The 15,593-nt window shown below is 46.2% G+C and overlaps 1 long non-coding RNA gene across 3 annotated transcripts in view; it reads right to left on the bottom strand.

Annotated features, from left to right (window-relative positions):
- Positions 1-606: 606 nt before the first annotated feature.
- LOC143681704 (uncharacterized) overlaps positions 607-15,593 on the bottom strand; it is a 37,308-nt gene continuing 22,321 nt past the window's right edge. For 2 of the 3 annotated variants that reach the window (XR_013174792.1, XR_013174790.1), the window contains exon 3: positions 10,098-10,373. This is a non-coding gene — a long non-coding RNA (uncharacterized LOC143681704). Of the gene's footprint in view, positions 713-10,097; positions 10,374-15,593 lie in introns of those variants that run through there. The other variant, XR_013174791.1, reaches the window with a different exon arrangement.

The following is a 15,593-nucleotide window of genomic DNA, read 5'->3' as shown; positions in this document are numbered from 1 at the left end:
CTTGACTGTTCTTGAAACGCACTGAAAGATGGTAAATGCCTCCTTTCTAAAATCTTGTTGACTCCCAAAGGGCCTAAATGTCCTCCTCACTGACTATGATGAGACAGAGATTAACAGCGTTTGGAGGAAATGCAAACACTATTCCCTCCTAGCCAACAAGTAGTTGTTCCATAAACTCAGTGATAAACTTCCATTTACCACCCTAGAAGGGAAGCCCAAAGTCGCTTTTCTGTTAAATAAAAAGAGTTTTCCACAGTGAGCAGAGTAGTCCTTCTTTTTTTCAGTTAGAAACATTATTATAAATGCTTTTATTTCTTTTAAAAAAAAAAATCCAGCCCCTTCAGGTACAGAGTGAGCTATCATGGAAATTTCCGATAGATTCATGAAAACAAAATCAACGGCCTACCTGTGTTATAATCTATGTAGAATGAAGAAAATTTAAATTAGGTAAAATGTAAAGAAGCTCTATATTTTCTCTTTAAAATGTAATCAGTGAGGATCTAACATACAAAATATTGGCAGTAGAATTTTGTGACGATTGCCACTTACATAACAAGGCTGATATAGTTAAAATTGTTTAAAAATATAATAATCAAAAAAGCCATCACCTAATGTTGTAAGAGTTCTTGGTTTTCATTCTACTTTTCCTGGTACACTGAGATTTCCATTGTGTTGCTGATGGTGCCAGTTCACAGTGACATTTGTGGCACACCTGGGAAGTGAGAATGGTTGAATAAGGATAATGAGTTAAAACGAACTTGGCATCAATGGATGCTGTAGACTTTAGAAAAAAAATGTTTTCTTTGCCAAGAGAAGGAAGGAAACTAAACTGGGACTGGAACTCATAGGAAGTTCCTGAAACAGGGCAGAGCCACTCTAATGAGTTTGGAAGCCAGGGTTGCTGCTGGGGTGTCCTGGTGCTACCACTGAGAGTCAGCCTGAGTGGTACACCAACAGCGAGGCCCAAGGTCATGGCCGTAGGGGTCATCAAAGCCCTTTGAGCAGACAATGAACAGCGACGCCTGGGCAGGCCTCACTACAGCTCATTCAGTGGAAGGTCAAGGATGGATTTTGAGCAATTGCATCCGTACTCGTGGGGCTGAACAAAACCAGGCACATCCTATTCTGACCCAAACATCCTTTTCTTCTGTTCAGAAGAAAAGAAAACCTGTGCCTCATGATTTCCAATATTATCCAAGCAACACTGAGAGGAGAAAGATTTGTAGTCACCATTGCATCCTTTTCTGTTAGCATTCTCAAAACTTCAGTGAAACCTTCGTCTTTCAAGGGTGGAAAAAGAGTGCCTCCAAACTTAAGATTTTTTTAAATTCATGTGAAAGAGGGATTCAGGCAAAAAAAGTTCTAATTGTCCAGGCAAATGACACAGACAGTATCTACACAAGGGCAAACATATGTGGGGAAAGAAGAAATGAATTCATCCAGATGTCTTAACTGTAGAATTTGTAAAATTTCTCTGACTGCATTTTTCACTTTTCACTTATGTGTTTGATGTTGTACAAAGTCACAGATGTGAGAATAACGAGATGAAAATGAAAGGTGTACAGAAATACATCATCAAAAAGCATTTTTGATGATAATAATTTTCCCAGTTAATGTTTTATTCCCCAAGTAATATTTGATGAGCTTCATATTTATATCGGGCATATAATAGCATGTTTTCGGCCTTCAGGAGCTGCTGATCGCAATGTCTAATATTGAATGGGACAGAGCCACAGATTGAATTTTGGAATGTCCTCATCATAACAAGCTTGTTCCTGGTGGTCATTTTAGAAAGTAAGTAGTTAAACCAAAGTAGAAGCTAATGCAGGGAGTCTACAATGAATGGGTTTGGTGGTTTGAAACTGGAGATACACCAGAAAAGCATGTCCTTAACTCTAATCCCTTCCTGTGCATGTGAACTCCCAGTAAGTAGGACCCAGGGATGAGGCTACTTCAGTGAGAGTGTAGCCCACCTCATTCAGGATGGGTCTTAAACCGATTACTGGAGTCCTTTATAAGCAGAATGACTAAAGAGAGAAAGAAAGCCAGGGAAGCAAGAAGCTGAAGTAACACATGGAAGGGAAGGCAAAGACAAGCAGATGCCACCACATGCCATGTGGCAGAAGAGCATAAGATCTCCGGTATCCAAGTCTTTGGGAAGAAAGGATTGCCTTGATGATGTCTTGGTTAGTACATTTCCAAGACCTCAAAACTGTGAGTCAATAAATTCTCATTGTTTAAGCCAACCCATTTCATCGCATTTTCTTGGAGGCAGAAGTAGGAAAATTGAGCAGCACAACTGATGGCCCTGAATGTCTAATGGTTTGAAACTTTACTGTGGAGAACTCTGGATGCTGGGTTGGGTAACATGTATCATTTCACTAAGAACTCAGAAGCCATCAATATTAGTTTAAAAATGTACTGTGTAATAGTTGCTGTTTTAGTTTGCTAAAGCTTCTCGAATGCAATATAACAGAAATGGGCTGGCTTTTACAATGGGGATTTATTAACTTAGAATTTACAGTTCTTAGGCTGTGAAAATGTCAAACTCAAGGTATCAACAAGATGCTACCTGGACTTTAAAGACGGGTTGCTAGCACCCAGGACACCTGTCACATGGGAAGGCACATAGCCAGCATCTGCTGGTCCTTCTCTCCTGGGTTTCGTTGCTTTCAGCTTCTGGCTTCAGTGGATCCCTCTCAGTTTTCTTTGAGTCCTCACTTTGCTTCTTCAGGGCTTTTCCCTGTGACCTTCTCTTAATTTCATCTTTCTGCTTCTGTCTGTGTTTTATCCTCATATAAATGACGCCAGTAAGTGGATTAAGACCCACCTTGAATGAGGTGGGTCACATCTCAATCGAAATAACCTAGTCAAAAGTTCTCATTCATAATAGAATGGATTAAATTTAAGAACATGATCTTCTGGGGCAATATAAAGCTTCAAACTATCACAGTTGCCAATAACAGAATCACTCTGCCTAGTCTAAGCTGAATAAGAATTTCTCAAACAATATTGGGCAGCTTATAGATTCTTCAGGAAAACTAAACAGCCAGACTCTCTGTAGCTATATAACGAGAGCTGTGAAAACACATACCAGCAACATACCTGAAGATTCAGAAAACTCCAAATGCATTTGCCAGGAAACAGAATCCCTGTATGCCACCACCTCCTCACGTTCCTGAATTTTGAACCCATTCCTTTTGCAGGTGTTCTAGGCACCTGTAATTCACAGAACTGAAATCATACACCTGAGCCTTAGCTACAGGGAGTCTGAGAATAGGTAGTTTCCTGGTTTCTATCTTAGGAGAGCATGACTCAAAGGATGCTCAATGAGATGGGGCAGCTGCAATGACATTGGTCTGCTACAAGAATGATATGGCCATAGGTGAGCTTTAGGAAAAGGAATTTGGCCTGAATTGGGTAGAAAGGAGTGGAGTGGGAAAAGGCTGGAGATGAGGAGACAAGTTGGGGGCCTGTGGCATTTGCCAAGGGAAGCAGTAATGAGGCTTTTCACTGCAGTGTTGGCGGTGGGAACACAGGGAGGGGGAGGATTCTGGAATCACTAGAGAGAAAATTGACAGGACTTAGCAATGAGACTTGATGCCGCTAGCAGAAACAGGGAAGCCAGGAGGAGGCACCATTCTGAAGGGGAGGGTCTAGCACACATTCGGTTTGGGGACAGCAGGATCCTGCTGAGGACAATCCAGCAGGCGGCTAGAAGGTAGACCCGAAGTATCTAGAGATGCAGGTACTGAGCCACCTAGAGAAAGGTGATGGTTGAAAGTGCAGGGAGGGGTAGAGTTGGGTTTGTGTTTCTGCTCGTTTTGAAAACGAGTTTCTTTTTGCACCCGTGCTCTGGTGGTCGGCCAGAGCGGTCTAAGGAGAGCTTAGTTCAGGCTCTTTTTCTTTCCCAGAAAAGAAAGGACCAGTTGAAGTTTTACTCTTATCCAAATGACATTCTCTTCTGTTTTAAGGAGCTTATCACCTGGCTCTGAATGCTTCTCCTGTTCTTTGCGTAACCTGTGTCTTGGGGGTTTGGAGGATTCATTGTCTGTGTCCAGCTGAAAGGAGTATCATAAATAAGAAAAACTCCTCCTTAGTTTTACTGCAGTCATTTTTCACCTGGTCTGAGAAAACACTAATGACATTTAAAAAAAAAAAAGAAAAGAAAAAAATGTTTCCGAATCTTCAGCTTTAATAAGCCTCTGCCTGAAAGGAGAGGGGTGAGCTTTCCAGTGTTTGTGTGCCACGCAGGTGTGATGGTGCGGCTGCCCCATCCTACAGCTCCATGCCTCAGGGCCTCCCTGTTCTGCAGCTCCATGCCTCAGGGCCTCCCCATCCTACAGCTCCATGCCCGTGGCCACCCCATCCTACAGCTCCATGCCTGGGGCCGCCCCGTCCTGCAGCTCCATGCCCCAGGGGCCACCCCATCCTCCAGCTCCATGCCCTGGGGGCTGCCCCGTCCTACAGCTCCATGCCTGGGGCCTCCCTGTCCTCCAGCTCCGTGCCCTGGGGGCTGCCCCGTCCTGCAGCTCCATGCCCAGGGGCCACCCCGTCCTACAGCTCCATGCCCCCGGGCCGCCCCGTCCTGCAGCTCCATGCCCAGGGGCCGCCCCGTCCTACAGCTCCATGCCCCCGGGCCGCCCCGTCCTACAGCTCCATGCCCCGGGGCCACCCCATCCTCCAGCTCCGTGCCCTGGGGGCTGCCCCATCCTACAGCTCCATGCCCGGGGCCACCCTGTCCTCCAGCTCCGTGCCCAGGGCCACCCCGTCCTCCAGCTCCGTGCCCTGGGGGCTGCCCCTTCCTGCAGCTCCATGCCCCGGGGCCGCCCCATCCTACAGCTCCATGCCCCGGGGCCACCCCATCCTACAGTTCCGTGCCTGGGGCCACCCCGTCCTCCAGCTCCATGCCCGGGGCCTCCCCATCCTGCAGCTCCGTGCCCCGGGGGTGCCCTTTCCTGCAGCTCCATGCCTGGGGCCACCCCGTCCTACAGCTCCGTGCCTGGGGCCACCCCGTCCTCCAGCTCCATGCCCGGGGCCTCCCCATCCTGCAGCTCTGTGCCCCGGGGGTGCCCTTTCCTGCAGCTCCATGCCTGGGGCCACCCCGTCCTACAGCTCCGTGCCCGGGGCCGCCCCATCCTACAGCTCCATGCCTGGGGCCGCCCCAGCGTGCAGGTCCATGCCCCATTCTCCGAACAGTGACGGTTTCTCTGGGCCTTACAGAGAGACATCCTCTGGAAAGTGAATGGAGGGTTTGTTATCCATGAAGAGTAAACTCTGAAGTCGTGGCCAGCATTTTCTTTTTAAATCAAGGACACTTTGTTCAGAAGGACAAAATTGTCAAAGAGTAGCCAGAGCTGCCCCACAGGGACGGAGCCTCAGCTGCCTCTGCCCCCGACCAGGACTCAGGGCTAGAGGAGCGGATTGTTGGAAGGACCCAGCAGCCTGTGCCATCCTACAAGGACCAATGAGCAGTTCCAGCTTTTCGGCTTGGGCACAATGACACAACTGCCTTCCGTGCTTCTGAAAATTCACCTCCTGATACAAAATCCTTCTGGAAGATGCCGGGGAGAGAACCATCCAGATACAGGCAGCAAACCCCACAGCCCGGCCTCCCAAGGTGTCTCTTTCGTTTTCTGAAAAAAGAGGAAAGTCTGACTCAGCTTCTCTATGCCAAACCTTCTATTTCTCTCCACACTAAGGAGTCCCCACTGGGGTGAGCATTTAGAAGTCTGTCTTTGCAGAGGGCAGTAGCAGAACCTGGGGGTTATTTCTAGTATCCTGCAGCACCACAAATGTGCACCGTTCTGAACGGTAGCTGACATTGCTCCTGAGACAGAAAGAGAAAGGGTCCATCACTCAAAACACGCAATGGAACAGCTCAGCCTGAAAAAACAGTCAGGGTAGGGGGTGAGGACTGGATGCCTGAAAGGCTAAATTAAAATTTTATGTGTGGGGCGGGCCACAGTGGCTCAGCAGGTAGAGCTCTCGCCTGCTGTGCTGGAGACCCGAGTTCGAGTTCCTGTGCCTGCCCATGCAAAAAAAAAAAAACTTTGCAGGTGTCTCTGTGAGGGGGACTTTGCTCTCTAAGGTTTTCAAGATGGTTCCAGGCATGGCAACAAATGACCACGGGGAAAACCGAAGACTGTTTGGTACAGCGACTTCAAGGTCAACTGTCAGCACACCCCAAGGGTTGACCTGGGTCTTAGACTTCCCAGCCGTGATCTCGGAGGACACGGCGCCCTCGGAGAGAACATTTGGAGGACAAGGAAGGCAAAGAAAAAGGTGCTGTGGACTCAAGAGGCAAAGCTGAAGACGAGCAGGCCGGCGCGAGGCAAGCTCCGGGATGCAGTTGGTTGGTGGAGTGTGAATGGACAGGGACCATTTTCCTAACAAAATGGGCCACATTCTTAGACATGAGACTTCTGGGGGCTGACGGGGGCCCCAGCAGTGGCCTTGTGAACACCTGGGTCCTGCCGGTGTCCTTCGGGCTGAGCCCGGCCGTGCGCCCTTTGGCCCGAGGCTTGGTGAAGAAGGAAGTGACCTTCGCTGCAGGGGGCTGCACGGGTCCGCACGGTCCAGGAGCCTCCCCAGTCCACCCCCGGTGGCAGCGAGTCCAGGGCCAGCTCTTCGGCCCCGCAGGCACCACACCAGCTATAGGGCGGGAGGGCAGGAGAGTTCCCTGCCTGCCCTGTGGTCCCGCCAATTACGAAAGCTCCCCCAGATATATTTGGCTACAGCCCTAGAGGAGAGTCAAGATTACAGAAGACGAGAAGAGTGAAAAGTGGGAGTTGTCAGCTTTCTCCAGGATTGTCTAAGACAATAAAGAGACAAGGGAGGTAAAGCCGGAAACCTGCAGGGTTGTAGCTTGCACACCAGCCACTAAGCAAACATTCCTCCTTGGGTGGTCGGATGTGGGTGGTGGGTGGAGGTGGAGAGGGGACAGCAGGAGCACACTGACCTTTCACCTTGTTACACATGAGAGGGTGGTCTGGTCCTCTCTGGACTCCAGGAAACAAATACGCACGAGCCATTCCCACCGGGCGCACCTGGAGGTCCCCTCTCCACGCCCGCCCTCCTGCCTCCGTGGTAAACGTTGAGAACAGCGGCCTAATTCTGAACCGTTTTACAGACCACACAGCAGGTGTCCCGGTAACCCTCCCCGCAGCCCGGGGTCCCCGTGATCTTCTAGAACCTGTAGTCCCGGTAGGTTGAAAGACTTGTCCACCATGCTACAGCGTGAAGCTAAACATGCAGCATTCCCCGAGCACCTTCCAGCCGCCAGGCCTGGGATGAGAGTCCCACGTGGCCTGGCCGTGCCCCCCTCGCAGCAGCCCCAGGCCCCAGGTGTCCTGTCTCTGCTGGGCCAGGGGTTCGGGGCTGGGGTGACCTGCTGGCGGTGTGGCCCAGGCCCTCGGATCCCAGGTCAAAGTCAGGTTCTGACCCCACCTGCCCGGGGTAGGGCCTGGAACTCTGCATTCTTAACAAGCTCCCAGGAAGCAAGTTTCTTTTTCTTTTTCTTTTTTTTTGGACAGATATTTTTATTATCATCTCTGTCTGCAAATTTCATTGCCACCCCCCCCCAACCCCACCCCCCCGCCAATACCACTAGTGCCCCACCTGCTCCAATGCGCTTTCCCTTCAAATCTGACCTACTCTACGGTTGCCTCCACTAGGCAGTGGGCTTTACCAGGGATGAAGAGAATAACTGTTTGGGGAGCTTTCTGAGCCCCAAAACACTCGCTCGCAGAGATTCCGATTCAGCATGAGGGGGCTGGGGGTTACCACACAGTGGTTCTCGCCCTTTGCAGTAAATCAGCCCACATTGCTCACACTCAAGTGACAGGCGGCACAACAGCACCCAGAAAACCCGCCAGCGGAGGCAGAGCCGGGGCAGTGAACACTCGACCTCCACGTCTTCTGTCCCTCCCACCACACCTGGTGGCTGACCCCGCTGCCATCACCCAGTAGTGCACAGGATTGGCTCTCACACCCCTCACCCCCACCCCCAGGGCCTGAGCCCCAGTAATCTAGCTCTTCTGAAGACCCCCTTTGCTTTAAAGGGTTTTGAAGATGGGCTCCCCACATAATCATGCTTTCCCAAAGAAAACCCCACACTGTGGAAAACTAGAGGCTGGATTGGGTGACGTCCAAGTCTGCCGGGCATCCTCCCGCCAAATCCTTCATTAATCGTACTCAGGACCGACAGCGTTACAATGCAAAGGCCCAGGGAACAGTGGGGTCCCAAAGACACTGGGCTATTGTGTTGTCCCATTAAGTTGAAACAATGGAGCAGAGTCTTGAGCCTGTCTCCAGGGCAACAGAAAACGGCAGTCAGTCAGGTGGACCTCCTGATGAATTTTCAGAAATAGAATTTCACTGTATTTTATTTTCTTTTTTTAAAGATTGGAACCTCATGTTTTAAGTATTTAGAGAAAATTATAAATACTCTGAACAGGAAAAAATATGTTTGATTCCATTCCAAGTTTTCTTTGTTGGTATTTTGTTGCTGCATGGCAAAATACAATTTCTCATACTAGGGGAAAAAAGATCCCATGAAGAGATCAAAAGCTACATATCAGCAAAATGTAAATAAGATAAATCCATCTTATTTTTCAATCTCTTTTCGTATTTAAATTTCAGCAAATCAATTGTCAACAAAGCAAAATCTGCTGGGCATTCTGAGATGCAGCTTTAACCTCTCTCTCTATTATCACACTATTTCACAGAACATCAAGCCTGGAAATTCAAAAAAGGTCCGAGGAGATCTTAAAAATGCAGCTGCAGGCAAAAGGCAGTGGGCTCTGTTCAGGGGAAACTGCCAAGCATCCTACAGTGGCCACCAATCAGGTATGGTCACCCATTTTTCAGCATTTTTCCTGGCTGACTTAGCACTCTCTTGTCGATATGATTTGTTTGTTTGTTTTGGCCTGGGCAGGCACCAGGAATCAAACTGAGCTACCATTGCACCGCCCATCTGTCTATATGATTTTAAGTGCTTTTAAGTGTTAACCATTTATGGTTACTAGAGAGAGAAAATTCTAGAGCTGTACTCTCCAATGTGGTAGCCGCTAGCCACGTGAGGCAACTTACACTTCAATTGAAGTGAAATTGTTGTGAAATCCAGTTCCTGGGTTGCACTAGCCACCTTTCTACATGGCTAGTGGCTGCTGTTATGGACAGGGCAGGTAGAGAACATTTCCTTCATTGCATGAAGTTCTTTTGAACAGTGCTGATCTATTTCCAGCCCAATTCAAGGAGCTAACCAATTGGACTTTATCAATTTAATTTAAAAGCCAAGCCTGCGTCATATTCCAGGAATATGAAACTGAATTTGCTGACGTCTGGAATAATCTTGATAACGTTTTCTTGAGATAATTCCTGGAGTGGTTCAAAGTTCCTACAGTGACTCCAAAATACCTATAGTACCACTTCAATTTTCTGTATCTCCAAAAAGTCACAAACACTGGGCAGTTGGGGCATTAGTGAAGATTTAGGTTTAGGAGCTCACAGTAGCATGCAAGAGACGATTCGAAGAGAGTAAAATACCACCTTTATTATAACACATTTGGGCAGATCCAGCCTTTATTAGTTTGCTGCCTACCCACCCACCACTTTATTTGGCAAGGTGCCTGACATTCCACCATTAGAGATTCATTCCTTTGGGTCTTATGGGTATCTTTTTTCTTCTCCATACTGGGAGAGGTGCTTGGACTACACTTGTTGGGGGTAGGGGCAGGGGGAGAGTGAGGAATGAGGATGCACAGTATCACTGCTCTCACTTGACTTACTACCACCCCAAACCAACAACATTTATGGAAGTGGGCAAAGTGAGGCTCCAGAGTACCTTGTCATATCCCATAGCCCATAAGTGAGCAACTATTTTTAAATGAGCACATAGGTGCTCGATATATACTTGATGGGTTAACTATAGATAATTAGTTTTAATTCACTATGCATTTAAAATTAATTTTTGAAGTACCCAAAAAAAGTTTTCTTATACTTTAATTTCCTCTTATTAGACTAGTCATAGGTTTACAGAAAAATCATGTAGGAAATACAGAGTTCCATATACTCCTCTCCATAAACAATTTTCCCTATTATTAACATTTTGCATTAGTATGGTAACTTTGTTACAATTGATGAAACGATATTATTATTTTATATTATTAACCATAGTCCATAGTTTACATTAAGGTTCATGCTTTGTGTTGTATAGTTCTTCAGGGGTTATTTTTATTCTGGTAAACATACATAAAAAAACTAAAGCTTCCTGTTTTAACCACTTTCCAATATGCAATTCAGTGGTTGTAATTACATTCACAGTATTGTGCTACTATCAACACCATCCTTTGCCAAAACTCTTCCATCACCTGAAACAGAAATTACATACCAGTTAAGTGTTATCTCCCTATTTCTCCCCCATTCTAATTTCTTACTTTATGAATTTGCATATTCTATTTCATATAAGAGCAGTCATACAATATTTGTCCTTTTGTGTCTGTCTGGCTTATTTCACTCTGCATGATATCTTCAAGCTTCACCCATGTTGTAGCATGTATCAGAACTTCATTCCTTTTCATGGCCAAATAATATTCCACCATGTGCGTATACCACATTTTGTCTGTCCATTCATTTGTTGATAAACGCCCAGGCTGCTTTCACCTTTGGGCAATTGTGAATAATACCACTTTGGACGTTGGTCTGCAAATATCTGTTTGAGTCCCTGCTTTCAGTACTTTGGGTCTTTACCTAGAAGTGGAAGAGCTGGGTCATTCTGAAAAACCGTGAGGCTGTATTCCACGAGCAGCTGCACCATGTCACACTCCCACCAACAGCCTACTAGGGTTCCTACTTCTCTACATCCTCACCAACACCTGTTATTCTCCCTTTTTTTTAGTAGCCCTTCTACTTGGTATGAAATGGTACCGCATTGTGATTCTGAGGCTAATGATGTGACCATCTTCTCATGCGCTTGCTGGCCATTTGTTCATCTTTGGAGAGATATCTATGCAAGTTCTTTGCCCATTATTTCATTGGGTCCTTTGTCTTTTTGTTGTTGAGGTCTTTATATATTCTGAATATTAAGCCCTTGTCAGACACATTGTTTCCAAATATTTTCTCCCATTCTATAGATTGTCTTTTTACTTCCTTGATAATGTTCTTTGATGCATGTAAGTTTTTCATTTTGTTGAAGTCCCATTTATCTATTTTTTTCTTTTGTTACTCTTGCTTCTAGGGTGAAGTCTTTCTCATGTAGTTTTTTTTTTTTTTTGTTTTGTTTTTTTTAAGGAAAGACAGAGAGAAGGAAGGAAGGATAGAAGGAAGGAAGGAAGGAAGAAAGGGAAACATCTTTAAACATTTTCTTGTTTTATTGTATTCTGTTTCTCCGTATTTGTTACATGGGCTGGGGCCGGGAATCGAACCGAGGTCCTCCGGCATAGCAGGCAAGCACTTTGCCCGCTGAGCCACCGCGGCCCGCCCTCTCATGTAGTTTTAGATCAATCAGGAAAATGTATCTCTTCCACATTGCCATCCCAAATAAAACTTCTCCATTTGATGCACTCCCTTGTTCTTTATTTATTCAACAACTAGTTTTGTGTATCCACTGAGGCATGGGCCAGTCTCTGACGAGAACACGAGACTGATTAATACCGCCTTGTCCTAGAAGCTTGACGAAGACTCGCGATTTGGACCCGCAGCTTCCAGAATGAAAGGCCCTGACCTCGGAGGACCTCCACCCCGACTTCCTGAGCCCTAGGCTTATCAGCTAGGATTCATCTTGGGCGCCCAACTGAGGAAAACCCTAAATAACAGTGGCTTACACAAGACAGAAGTTCATTTCTGTTTCAGGTGCAGGACCTGAGGCTGCCTCGAGGATGGATAGGGCGGCTCCTGGGTTCTGGAGTCTCAGCTTCTTCTGTCTTATTGCTTCACCAACCTTAGTTTTTCGCTTTATGATCTGAGATCTGCATTCCGGGCAACAGAAAGAAGGGAAAGGAAAGAAGCGCATGGCCTGGCATGGCCTGGTCCTTTTAGGAGGCTCCCTCTTGATCTCATTAGACAGAACTCAGCCCTGTGGCCACACTCAGCTTCAAAAGAGGTTGGGAAAATTTCATCTTCTTGCCATCGTCAGCCTTCAGATACAAAAAAGGCTACAGCGGACTGCAGGGTGGACGCCCAGCAATCTCTGCCACCTTCCACAGGCCAGGCATAAGGCAGCGGCCCCTCCAAGCAGCCTACCTACAGATGCAGAAGCAATAACCCAGGCCCTCTGGCAACAGGAAGAGAGCCATTAAACCTGAACAATATTATTCACATCGCTAGCATTCCTTCAATCTGTGTGTATTGCAAAGTGCTAATCTCATCTCTTGCATGCTTCCAGGTTTCTATGAAATAGTAAAATAGATGTCAGTAGGCACAGCTATTATATACTTTGACGTATTTTAAGACAAAACCCTTATGGAGGCAATAACACAGTCATAAAGCTCTAACAGCTATGGAATTAGAACATCCAAGTTTTTTTAAAAAGAACATTATCAGTCACATTGACTATGGTAATTTAAACTTCCAATTAACCTGCTAATTGCAAAATCTTAGAAAGGGACACGGCAAATGAGGAAATAAATTAATGGCACCATGCAAACCCTCATTTTTTAGACCATAACTTTGAAATAATTCAGTGCTTTAGTTTTTTATTCATAAAAGGAGGAAAAGAGCAGAGTAGAAAACACCAGCATGCGTAATGCTTGCGGTAGCAAAGTCCACAGAGGCTTTGATGTTAAAATCTGACAGCTTTTTTTTTTTAAAGGACCAGTTCACATCTCACCTGCTGCTAATATTCAATGGGGTATAATTAACCACCATCAACTTTCTCAAGGGCGATAAAACACATTTTCCTATGTATAGAAAAGTGCTACTCTAGTTCTGCCCAAATAATAGCCTAAACCCATGTAAAGAGCTTCTCTTTAAATTGGGACTGGGACAAGTTAACTGTTTGTGACAACTCTTTCTCTTTCTTCTGCCCCAACTGCTAAAGCTGAATCTTCGTCCCCTCGCTGTCCCCAGGTATTTCTGAGTATTCCCAGGGCACCTCCAGGTGCTGGTGACAAAGCCTAGGCAAATCTCAAGGGGCAGCTGAGGTGCTACTTCTTTCCTCCGGACTCCCCTTTCCCCTCCCCCAGTCACTGACTGCCATGTCTGCAGGGTAATGATGGGTGGCCAAATCCATGGGGCATTGCCAGTTGCTGCTGTCCTCATAGGACTCCTTCTCCCACCTCCAGGTGACAAAGTCATGCCACTCACCCCAAATCATGTAGAGAATATTATGTCGGCCAGCTCCTTGAGGTTTTATCTCCAGTTAACATCACCCTACAGTGTCTTTCCATTCACAGGACTTGAGCTTGCATCGATGGGAAGTTGGGCTGGATGAGAAAAGGAGCAGTCAGACCAAGTGATGTCTACACAAGGAGTTCTCCAACACCAAGTCCAAGGTTTTTATTCCAGCTTGTCTGCTGGGTTCATTCTTCCCTCAGGAGAGCTTCCTTTCCAGCGGGATCTTCAGTGCCTCAGGCAAATAGACTTCTGGCCAGTGTGGGAAACAAAGCTGCTAGATACACTGAGGCCTGGCTGAGCAGTGGAATCAGCCTAGATGGGAGCTGATGAGATACTTTCTCCTAGTATCCATTCTCCTGTCCTTCCTCAGTAAAAGAACTCACAATTTTAGCTGTGCATACAGTGGCCCAAAATAATGGTCTCCAAACTCTGCAGTTAAATGTAAGACCTTCTGTTTAAGTTGTGGCCAATGGAAATAAAAGCAGAAAGAAAGAGACACGTTATGCCCTTCTTTTCCTTTTCCTTTTTGTTGGTGAGAATGGAGATGGAATGGCTGGAGCCCCAGCAGCTATCTTGAACCCTGAGATGATCTGGAGAATAGAATCATACATAAGGCAGAGCAAAACAAACAAATAAAAGCATTAAAAGAGTTTGGGTTCTCCTGACACTATGGATAACAATCTATCTCAGAACTAACTACTTCTGAACTTCAAGAACATTAGAGAGAAATAATCTCCTGTCTTGTTTAAACCACTGCTACTTGCAACCAAATTTAGTCCTAACTATGTGCTAAAGATATAGAGCTAGCCATGGTCAAAATGGAGATGAGGTGAGCTAGTTTTTAATATTGTGGGCCTCCTTTTGATCCTTTTCTCAGAAATCAGCCCCTCATCCTTCTGACCTCTGATGCCTGCCATTGGCTCTCCCACATTCTGGAATTTTCCTAGTCACTTGTCTGTTATCTAAATTTGCTAATCCTATATTCCATTCCCTCAAAGTCGTTGAGAAACCTGGCTTGGGAATCTGAACCTTAAATTTACTACTTAATAATGGGAAATAATGCGTGTTCTTAATTCAATATTGCATTCTAACGGGGGCTTGGGCCATCAGACCCCACTGTGACTAACAGGGACGCAAGGGGAGATAATTACAGTTTTATTTTGAGAGAGGCAGGCTTTTTGACACTTGATACAAGAAATATAGTTCTGCAGACTATTAGGCAACTCCAAGTTTACATACATAGCATGTCAGGTTCGATTAGGATTTCCAGATGTGGCCTGCTAGTGCAAAACCATACTGATGGTGTTCAAAATAGGATACGAGGATCTAGGGTATGAGAATGGTTAGGAGTTAACCATTTCAAAACCTTATAGGTTTCAAGAAATGGTATCCCTTTGGTTCTCCTACGGCAGACATCACAAACAGTACCGGAAAAGGGTGCCTGTGTCCCACCCAAGTGTCGGTGCTGCAGTCTTAGGCCCGCCCCCAGGGGTCTCCATAAACTCGCCGTCAGCTATGCCAGATAAGCGCGCACTCTGCAGGAAATCAGCGGCTTCTATGGAACGCAGCTTCTAGACAAGGACTGGACAAGGACTCCATTCCTTCCAATAAAATTGTGACCGCAGTGCCCTTCCATTTAGAAATTAAGGATCTACCCCTGGCTGACACAGTACCACATTTCTTACCTCTTCCAACCATCACAGTCAAATCTCCTAGCTATTTGTGAAGCAGTGATTGTTTGTTGTTATTTCAGGAGCTTGCATGAACGGGCTTTTCTCGTTTCTTATGTCTCACGGGGAACAGTGAGGGACACATATGAGAACACATAGGAGACTACCTGGGTCGTTAACTGCCACCTGAATAAACATTCAGCTTTCCTTAGCCTTGCTTGGCTTCACCTCCAGTAGAAAGGAAGTCACTGGAGCGTGTGTTCCCAACCCCAGAGCAGCAGTTTATGAACACATGTCCTTGTAAATCAACTTCCTTAAAGAGCCAATGCCTTGAAATGCAGGGCTGGCCTTGGAAATTCCGGAAGCAAGTAACCTCTTGGTAACCTCTTATCTTTCCTTTCAGTGCCCCTTATCTTTCTGTCTCCTTCCTTCTCCTTCTGTCTTTCATCCTACTTGTCTATACAACAATGGGTCCCCGGCAGGAAATAAGATAAAAAACAAACAAATAAAACAAACCTACCTAAATATTTTGAATTGTTCCCCCCCCCACTGCCCCTCTGATTTCCACTTTGAGAAATAGCTCTTACT

This window comes from Tamandua tetradactyla, chromosome 4 (genome assembly GCF_023851605.1).
Source record: "Tamandua tetradactyla isolate mTamTet1 chromosome 4, mTamTet1.pri, whole genome shotgun sequence".
Taxonomy (NCBI): domain Eukaryota; kingdom Metazoa; phylum Chordata; class Mammalia; order Pilosa; family Myrmecophagidae; genus Tamandua; species Tamandua tetradactyla.
This window is presented reverse-complemented; position numbering and strand designations above follow the sequence as displayed.